Source organism: Equus asinus, chromosome 7 (assembly GCF_041296235.1).
Source record: "Equus asinus isolate D_3611 breed Donkey chromosome 7, EquAss-T2T_v2, whole genome shotgun sequence".
Classification (NCBI taxonomy): domain Eukaryota; kingdom Metazoa; phylum Chordata; class Mammalia; order Perissodactyla; family Equidae; genus Equus; species Equus asinus.
This window is the reverse complement of record NC_091796.1, coordinates 83,261,928-83,272,319: the sequence shown is the minus strand read 5'-3', so window position 1 is coordinate 83,272,319 and position 10,392 is coordinate 83,261,928.

Here is a 10,392-nt window from a genome sequence, read left to right as displayed (position 1 = left end):
AGTTCCAAGTTCTTTTAAGAGGCCTGGCAGCTTCTGCCTTGGTCTCTTGGAACCCTGAGCTGCCATGTAAGAAGTCCAGCTATCGTGAGGTCACCATGTTGGAAGGAAGCCCAGGCCAGCCATACAGAGGTGTGGAGAGAGAGAATGAGAGGGAGAGATGCTCAGCTGGCCTCCAGCTGTTCCAACTCCCAGCCATCACAGTCGAAGCCCCAGACCCCATGGAGCAGAGAGAAGCTCTACCTACTGTGCCATGTTGGATTTCCTAACCCATAGAATCATGAGATAGAATAATCACAAATCGCTTGGGGGCAGTTTGTTATGCAGCAATAGAGGCTGAATGGAAAATAAGGAAAGGGGATGAGAGAGTGTTTGGGGCAAGGTACTCTGGACCAGGAGGTCACAGAAGGCTTCTCTGTGGAGGTGACATTTATGGTGAAGTTTGAAGGACAAGAAGGAGTCAGTCATGCGAAGATCACTCCAAAACAGAGGACAAGAGCACTCCAAACAGAAGACACTGATGCAAAGGCCTAGAAGGAATTCCAGTGTGGCGGGAGCAGGATGGGCAAGGGAAGGAGGCACGTGAGACGTGATGTTAGAGGTTGGCAGAGGCCAGATCATGAAGGGCTTTGCAGGGTAAGGAGTTTGAGTTTTGTTATAATGTGGAGGAAAACCATTGGAGGGTTTCAAGCAGGAGATGAAGTGATATCATGTACATTTTTGAAAGATCACTGCCTTCTGCATGAAGAAATAGACCTTAGGGGCACAAGACTAGGGGTACAAATATCACTTAGAAGGCTGTAGCAAATCCTGGCAACCCATTATGGTGGCTTGGTCTCGGAAGAAGTACTGGAGATGGAGAGAAACAGAGAGTTTGGTCCTAATTTTGCATGTGGTCTGGTTACCCTGGTCATTCATTCATTCATGAGCAGTTTTGAGCCTACTAAGATGAGCCATTTTGTAGTAGACACTTGTGAGGAGGCAAAATATATTAGCATGTGAATGTCTTCCCAGTTTCTCCATTTACCAAAGAAAATCCCGTTCTGCAAGAAATAAGAGAATAAGGAGAGAGGTCTTAGCTGCAGAGGCTGAGTTGATCTACCTAAGAACTAAGAGAGAAGGTAAGCCCAGAGGGGGAAGTAGACTTCAGGGCCAGATCTAGAGAAAGAGCTTGGGGTTTCGTTGTGGAGCTTCTGATGATTTAAGACCACTTGGGGAAAGAAGGAGGGGTTTTGGGAAGTGCTGTTACATTTCCCTCATGTTGAAGGCCCTGATGTTCTCTGAGAGATGCTCACTCAGTGAGACACTAGGCAGAGACCAAGGCCTGTGGATTATTTGGATGAGCTAGAGTTACAGAGAGAAGTAAGACGTTGTCTCTGATCTCAGAAAGTTGGTCAAAGAAATCAGATATGCACAGGTGGTTATAAGAGAAGGAAAGAAGGCCACCTTGCTTAAGCAGATGCAGATGAAGTGCTACTAAAGAAATCACAGGTGTCTGAGATGATTCACACCTGGGGAAAATGAGGGCCGGCTTTGCAAAGTCCGTGGCATGTGAGCTGTCACTTGAGGAACGGGCAAGATTGAGGGTGGGGAGATGACCGGGAAGGCATTCTAGGTGGAGCAACCAGTTAACAAAGACCCAGAGGTGGAAAACCCATGGCTGCACGGGGATTTTCAAGTGTTCAGTTTGGCTGATGCTTAGGGCATGTGAAGCAGAAGAGTGATGGATAAGGCTGGAAGGTAGGCTGGGCCCTGGACACCGTCCTGGGGAGTTAGGGCTTCGCTAAGCAGTGGGAAACACTGAAATTTTTAAGCAGGAGAGTGACGTGATCTTGGAATTCGAGGCTGAAAGAAAATTTACAAATAATCCGTTTCCACCTTCTCATTTTACAAATGAAGAAGCTGAGGCCCAGACTCATGGCCCCAAAGCCATGAAAGTTAAGTGAGCCAGAATTTAACATTTTACCAGTAAGTGACTGAGATAGAATTGAATCCAGATCTGTCTCCAAGGCCTGTGCTTTCTACCCCTCACCACATCATCTCCTCAGGATGGAGAGCAGGGGAGGAGGGGAAAAGAACCGTGTCTGCTCCAAGCCCGAGAGGCAGGCCAGACATCTGTGAGGTGGGTCGGCGTGGGTCAGCAGAATAGGCCCCTCCACAAACTCTGGTGGGAAATCAAGGCTCCAGACAGGGCGGAGACAGGACAGAGCCGCAGTGTGGAAAGATGGCTGTCTGTCAGCACCAGAGCCCAGCAGCTGTTTTCCTAGTGAAGGCTGACCCTTCCCTTTCCTGAGGGAAGCCTGGAGCACCCCCCTTCCCCCCGACATTGGCTGTGACTGAGGCAGAGAAGGGCCTGGCCCCTGCTAGCCATCTGTGGGCCCCACCTCAGAGACCAATGGGCTCCAGGCCAAAAAGATGGTGTGTTTCTAATCCCTGAGGTGACTCTGTTACCATGGAAACCACCAGGCAGGACAGTCAGGGAGGGAAGAGGTTGAAGTCTTCCTCCCAGAGTTGGACCTACTCCCTGTTTCTGTCAGTGAGAGGGTGTTACCTGGGTGACAGGGAGAGGGTCCTGCTGCCATACTGACCTCTCATCGAGGCAGGAGAATCAGCCCCTGTCCTTAGACAGAGTAGGAGAGAACCCCCTGCCCTGCCCCCCCACCCCCACCCCATGCTCTGTCTTCCTTTTCTCCTTCTCTCTCCTCTAAGGCCCCTGCCCCCACCACGGCCCCCCCCCCACCCCCCCTCCCCACCCCCCGCCGCCCAGCAGTCAGCCTGGGCCACCCATGAGTTACCATGTGGGCAACACGGTAAGGGGAGCCCCTGGGCTCACACAGCCCCAGGCTCGCAGGGCTGGTTGTTTACAGACATGTGACCGCCTGACGCTCCCAGCTGGGGTCTGAGGTTTAGACTGTAATGGTGATATCCTTCCTTCCCTGAGCTCTTTATCCCTTTCAAAGCTGTCTCCGCCACAATCCCCTTCTGAAGTCTTCTCACTTGCGAGACAAGCTGGAAGGAAGCACTGAGAGGGTGAAAAATGTGCTCAAGGAATTTCAGCCCCAGAGTCTCTGGAGGGCCAGGGGGCTGACAGCTGGCCAGGGGGCTGACAGCTGGCCATGGCTGCCCCACGGCAAGGCAGACTGAGGCCTCTCAGGCTCCCATTCTCTTGTGGACCCAGGGCCAGCCTTGTGGGGTCATGGAAGCCATCACTCAGGAGGGAGGGCCCAGTCAGAACCTGGAGGTGCATCCTCGAGCTGTCCTCCCGGGTCAACTGGAAATACCACTTCTCACCAGACCTGGGCAGGCTGAGGAGGGGCTAGGACTCTTCTCTGGCAACCAAGCCCCACGTCCAAACCCAGGAGACTCTAGATGCCTTTGGGATCCTTCTTTAGAAACCAGCCCTGGCCTATCAAGATTAGCTCCAGCCGCAAAGGGTCTCCTGAGCTGTTTCCCTGAGACCTTTCATCTTTAAATATGTGTAGATGTGTGTAGACTTCCCTGCCATCCCCTCCCCTTCCCCCTGAGAAGATAACATTCCCAGCCTCTTAGGAAAAGACTCATTGTTATGTGGCCGTAATAACAAGTACCTCTTAGAACCAGTTATAAACCTGGTTTAGGTGACCACTCGTTTCAGTAACCACGCTCATGAAATCGCGTGCTCAATCAGTTATGAAAATAACCAGTCAGCACCAGCCTCGCTCCAGCCTTCCAGGGTCAAAGGTCAACTAATTCTTAAACCCTCTGAAAATTGACCCGTCCCTGAACTCCGCGCTTCCCCAAAGCCTGTGTGAGATCACCTCTCTGCCTCACTCAGACTGTGCCTTGCAAGCACAGCTGTCCCTTGCTGAAGCCAGCAGGAAACTCAGCCTCTTGTTTCAGATGTTGAGAGGTTACGTCTTCCTTCAGTTCTTCCTCCAAAAAATCTTTTTTATAATCGATCAGAAATTCTTCCAAAAGTCAGAACACAAGCAATACATTTTTTTCCAGCTTTGGTATAAAGTTGGCCTAGGCTGGGGCCAGAAGCCCCTTCCTTCTTATTCCTTTGTCCCCTCCCAACATCCCAGCTCCATCCTGGACCCACGTGCAGCATCCACAAGACAAGTAAACCTCTCTTTTGATAAAGTGGATCCCTTCCCTTGGCATAATTTTTATCATGTTGCATTACGTCAAAAGACCCCCCTACTCCCACCACCGCAAGGCATGAAGACAGGGAGAAAGGAAGAGGTGGAGGAGACATCCTGTCACGTACCCTTAATTTCTGATACCAAAACGAGATCATAATATACTCGTTATTTTATAACTTGCTTTCTAAACTTAATATCTTGTAAACGTTTCCCCATGACATTAGATATTCTTCCATAATATGACTTTTTGAGTACTGAATTGCATTGCAGCATTTGGATGTCCCACAATTTAATGAATTGACCCATCATTGAATATTTAGGTTCTCTTTTTTGTTGTTATTATAATAAACAATGCTATGATGAACATCCCTGTGGAAATGTCTTTCTGCATAGAAGTCTCTTCCGTCATAAAAATTACAACAGCAGCAGAAATCAAACCCACCCCTCAGTTGCACATCCTCCCTCCAGGGGCCTCCCTATCTTTCTCTTGTGCTTTGGATCTACACGTTTTGAGAGTTGTCTACACTCTCGGACTCTTTCTTGGCATTTCCACTCGCTAGCATAACACAGCCTTGTGAAGGTGACTCCAGGGATCTCCATGGTGACAATCAGCGTTTCCAATTTTCATCTTACTCAACAGTGTGCGTTGTTCTTAGACTTGAACTCACAGTCCCTTCCTCAGCCTGGAAGATTCCATGAGGTCTGACCTCTGCCCACCTCTCCAGCCTTATCTCATGCCATGCGCCCTCTTTCTCTAAGGTCCAACACATTTGTCTTGTCTTCTTAGTTCCTGGAATTTGTGGTGCCCCCTCAGGGCCTTTGCTCATGCTGCTTCCTCTGCCAGGAAATCCCTTCCCCGCCTCCCACACCCAACCCCTCAACCTTGCTGACTAATACACATGCATCCTGCATCACTCAGCTCAAAGGCACTTCCTCAGGAGAGTCTCCCAAACCACCCCCCTCCATGCCCTCCACCCCCCCATCAAACTGGGTCTAGTCCACATCAGAGCTGTATGGAGCACTGTCTACTTCCTTGTAGCACTGATCACTATATTCTGAAAAACAATGCTATAATTTCATGTACATATATTTAATATATATATTTAAAGTTAATTTTAATAATTTTGATTAATTTTAATATTAGCTTTTAACAAGTAATTTGCCAATTTACTTTGCTCTTTAAAAACAGAACATCACAGGTTTTGTAGAGCTTTGTTTGACCACTACCTGTCCCTCCATCAAGTCCAGGTCTGGGCCACCCTTCCCCGGATGTCACCACTGTTAGGAGCTTCAGGTGATCAGCATAGTGGTCCAGAGCTCAGGTTCTGGAGCTGAACTGCTAAGGTTTGATTCCTAGCGCTCCTACTTCCTGACCGTGTAAGCTTAAGCAGATTACTTAACCTCTCCCTGCCTCAGTTTTATCATCTGTAAAGTAAGAATTAATAATAGTAACTAATAGTGTAGTTTTAAGATTTACATAAGATGTTCCACGTTAAGTGATTAGGATAGTGCCAGGCTCACGGTAAGTGATGAATAGATGTTAGCTATTTCTATATGTGATGGTTGACTTTATGTGTCAGCTTGGCTGGGTCTTGGGGTGCCCGGATACTTGATTAAACATTATTTCTGGATGTGTCTGTGAGGGTGTTTCCAGATGAGATTAGCATGTGAATTGGTAGACTGGGTAAGGCAGATTGTCCTGCCTGATGTGGGTGGGCATCACCCAGTCCATTGAGGGCCTGAAGCGAACAAAAAGGTGGAGGGAAAATTCGCTCTCTCTGCCTGACTGAGCTGGACACTGATGTTCTCCTGACCTCGGCCTGAGATGTACGACGCCATCGGTTCTCCTGGTTCTCAGGCCTTTAGATTTGGACTGGAACTTATACAACCAGTTCTCTTGGTTCTCAGCCTTTCAGATTCAGCCTGGTTCTATGCCACAGGCTTTTCTAGGTCTCTAGCTGGCACATGGCAAACTGTGGGACTTCTTGGCCTCGATAACTGTGTGAGTCAATTTCTTATAATAAGACATCTATTGGGCCAGCCTGGTGGCCTAGTGGTTAAGTACAGAATGCTCTGCTTTGGGGGCCTGGGTTCGGTTCCCAGGCGCAGACCTACACCACTTGGTGGTGGCCATGCTGTGGAGGCATTCCACATACAAAATAGAGGAAGGGTGGCACAGACATCAGGTCATGGTGAATCTTCCTCAAGCAAAAAGAGGAAGATTGGCAACAGATGTTAGCTCAGGGTGAACCTTCCTCAGCAAAAAAAAAGAAAGGAAGAAAGAAAGAAATCTATTTATCTATCTATATATCGTATTAGTTCTATTTCTCTGGAGAATCCTGATGAATACACTATAATATATAGTATTGTTTTGTGTGTGTGTTTTAAAAATACAAATATAAATGGCATCATACAGTAGGTGGCATTTCAGAACTGACTTTTTACTCAACAATATATTTTTGAGATCTTGCATATTCACACACATAGATTTAGTTCTAGTTCATTCTTTGAAAATGCTGAATGATAATAATAATTCAATATATGACCATACCAATTTTATTAGATATTTCCATAAGATATTGAATTTGGATTTTTTTCTCATTTTTTGGTATTGCAAGCAATGCTGCAATTAATATCCTTATGTATCTGGGCAAGTGTTTTCCTAGATTAAATATCTGGAAGTGGGATTGTTAGGTCATAGATTATGTGTATTTCCACTTTAAATGGTTCTGTTAAATCACCCTCCAAAATGTACTAATTTACATATTCCTCCCCATGGGGAATATTTAAAAGACACTTTCTGCCTGAGGATCATGCTGACGTTCTTTGATACTTTCTTCTAAAAATTTGAAGTTGTTCTCTTTTTATAAATTTAAATTTGAAATTTGAATTCATTTTTGCATATGGTACAAAGTAGGGATCAATGCTTTCTTCCCATATGTTAAGTCAACTGTCCCAACACGTCTCATGAAGAATTTGTCCTTGCTCCACTGATCTGAAATGCCTTCTTTATCCTAAGTCAAATCCCCCTAGATGTGCGAGGTTGTTTTTGAACTCCAGTCTGTTCTCATCATCTATTTCTATGTACCAATGCCACCTGTTTTCAAAATTGCCGCTTTCTAATATGCCTTTTGATCTGATAAGACAAGCTCCTAACCCTCACCATTTGTTCTTTTTCAACGGGCTACTGTTGCACGTTTATACATACTGTGTAAAATCACATGAGATATTATGTATCTATATGTCTGTTTATTACTAGTTTTTCTCCATTAGAATGAAACCTCCGTGAAGGCTTTTTTTGGTTTGTTTTCTTCACTGCCAGATCCTCAGTACCTAGAACAGGGTCAGACCCTTTGTAGCCTTCCACAAGGTTTTGTTAAGCGAATAAATAAACATATGAATTTTAGAAGCATTCTGTCAAGTTCTATGAGGAGCCCTTTGGTATTTTGATTGGGATTACATTGAAGTTTTAAATCAATTTGGGGAGAAGCAACATCTTTACAATGGTAGTCATCCCCTTATTGAACACAACACATCTCTCCATGTTTTTGGGTCTTTTTTGTGTCTTTCAATAAACTTTTATTCTTTTCTCCATGAGGGTCTTATATATTTCTAATAAGTTTATTCCTAAGTATTTCATAGTTTTTGTTACTATGGTGAATGGGATTTTAAAATTGTTATTACATTTTCCAATTGTTATTGCTGATATATGGGAAAGCTCTCGATTTGTAAATATTGATCTGGTGTGCAGCCGCTTTGCTGGACTCACCAGTTGTTGCTGCGGGTTTTCCAAGTGGATAATCATATCATCACAAATGGCAGTTTGGCCTCTTGTTTTCCAATCTTTAAACCTCTTGTTTATTTTTAATTTCTTACTGTGTTAATTGTAACTTCCAGGATATTGTTGAAGAGTAGAAGCATTGGTTCATTTCTGACTGCACTGGGCGTATCATTCAAGGCAGGTCAAGAAATGCTGCAGTAACAATCCCCAAATCTAGTGACTCAACACAATAAAAATTTATTTCTCACATCACATGTCCAACACAAGGCATGGTACCAGGAAGAGCTCCTTTTTGTCATTTCTCAGAGCCCTAGGCTGATGGGGCCTCCGTGCCTCCATGGACATGAGCATCCATGGTCACGGAGGAAAGGGCAAGGGGGAGCATGCGCTGGCTTTTGAAGTTTCCACCCTGAAATGACTCACATTCCGTCCACTAGCATTTCAAATCACGTCCTGTGGGCAAGCCTAACTTCGAAAGGGGTAGAGAAGTGTGATGCTACCATATGCCAGAAGGACAACTGGACCATGGGAATGCTTCTAATGCTCCACCATTACAGATGGCGTTTGCTCTAAGTTTCTGGTAGATAATCCTTCTACAAGTTAAGAAGTTCATGAGTTTGTTTAAAGTTTAAGTAAAGAGTTTGTCCTTATCAAGAATGAGTGTTAAATTTTATCAAATGATTTTATGCCATCTGTTTGATGTGCAAATGTTATTTTTCTTCCTTAATTTGTTAAGGCATTTAGACATGTTGTTTCTCTTCCCAGAACACTCTCCTCCATTGCTCTCTCCAAACACTTTCTGGTTAATTCCTTCTCGTTTTTCAGAGTTCATTCATTCAATTCAGCAAATATTTATTGAGCAACACTCTCTATGTACCAGATGCTGTTCTAGGCACTTGGGATACATGAGTGAACAAAGCAGATAAAAGTCCTTGCCCACGTGGATCTTACACTGAGGGGAGAAAAGAAAATAAACATATAAACATAAATAAGTAAGTTATATAGCATGCTATTGGTGTTGAGTGCAATGGAAAAGAAGCAAGCTGGGTAAGGGAGAATGGAGGTGTGGGGAGGGTGTAGTCAGAGTAGGTCTCTCAAAAAAGTGACATCAGGGCAATGACTCAAAGCAGGGGCAGGGAGCTGCCAGGTATGTTCCAGAAGCCGTGAGGAAGCTCGACTGGCTGGAATTGAGCAAGAGAGGTTGGTAGGAGATGAAGCTGGAGAAACAGTGGGAAAGGGTTGCAATGAGGACCTTGGCGGTCACAGTAGGGACTTTCAGATTTCTTGGAATAAGATGGGACCCCTTGCAGAGTTTTGAGGAGAAGAGGGACAGAATCTGACTGGTATTTCAAAAGCACCCCTCTGAGATAGTGTTGAGAACTGCTTTTAGGGTGGCAAGGGCAGAAACAGGAAGCCAGGAGGCATCTCCAATAGTAGATAAGGTATGAGATGAAGATGCCCCTACAAGAGGCATACCAGTGGAGGGGTTGAGAAGTGCTCAGATTCTGGACATATTATGAAGGAAAACCTATTATGATACGCTAATAGATTAAATGTGGGGTGTAAGAAAATAAGAGAAGCCAGGATAGCTCCAAAATTTTTGGCCTGAGCCATTGGAAGGATGGAGCTGGAAGAGGCTTTAGGTAGGAAGGTTTCAGGTGGGGCAGGATCAAGAGCTCAGTTTCTTTTCTTTTTACTTTCATTATGATAATTTTTAAATTGAGATATAATTCACACATCATAAAATTCACCCCTTTAAAATGTGAATTTGGTGGTTCTTAGTATATTTACAAGTTGTACAACCATCACACCATCTAATTCTAGAACACGTATTGACCCCCCCAAAAGAAACCCATACACATTAGCTACTCCTGTTTCCTCCCTCCCTGATATCTACTTTCTGTCTCTATGAACTTGCCTATTCTGGAAATTTTTATAAATGGAATCATACAATATGTGGCCTTTTGTGTCTGGCTTCTTTCACTCAGCATAATGTTTTCAAGGTTCATCCATGTTGTAGCACAAATCAGCACTTCATTCTATTTTATGGCTGGATAATATTCCATTGTATGGATATATCACATTTTATTCATCCATTCATCAATTGATGGACTTGTGGGTTGTCCACTTTTTGGTTATTATGAATAATGCTCCTGTGAACATGCATGTATACGTTTTCATGTGGACATATGTTCAGGTCTCTTGAGTATACAAGTAGGAGGGAATTGTTGGATCATATGGTGACTCTATGTTTAACTTTTTGAGGAACTTTCTAATTGTTTGCCAAAGCAGCTGCACCATTTACATTCTGACCAGCAACGTATGATGGTTCCAATTTCTCCAGATCCTTGCCAACACTTGTTATTGTCTATCTTTTTTATTTTAGCCATCCTAGTGGGTGTGAATTTGCATCTCATTGTGGTTTTAATTGCATTCCCCTAATGGCCTAAAATGTTGAGCATCTTCTTAACTGCTTATTGGCCATTTGTA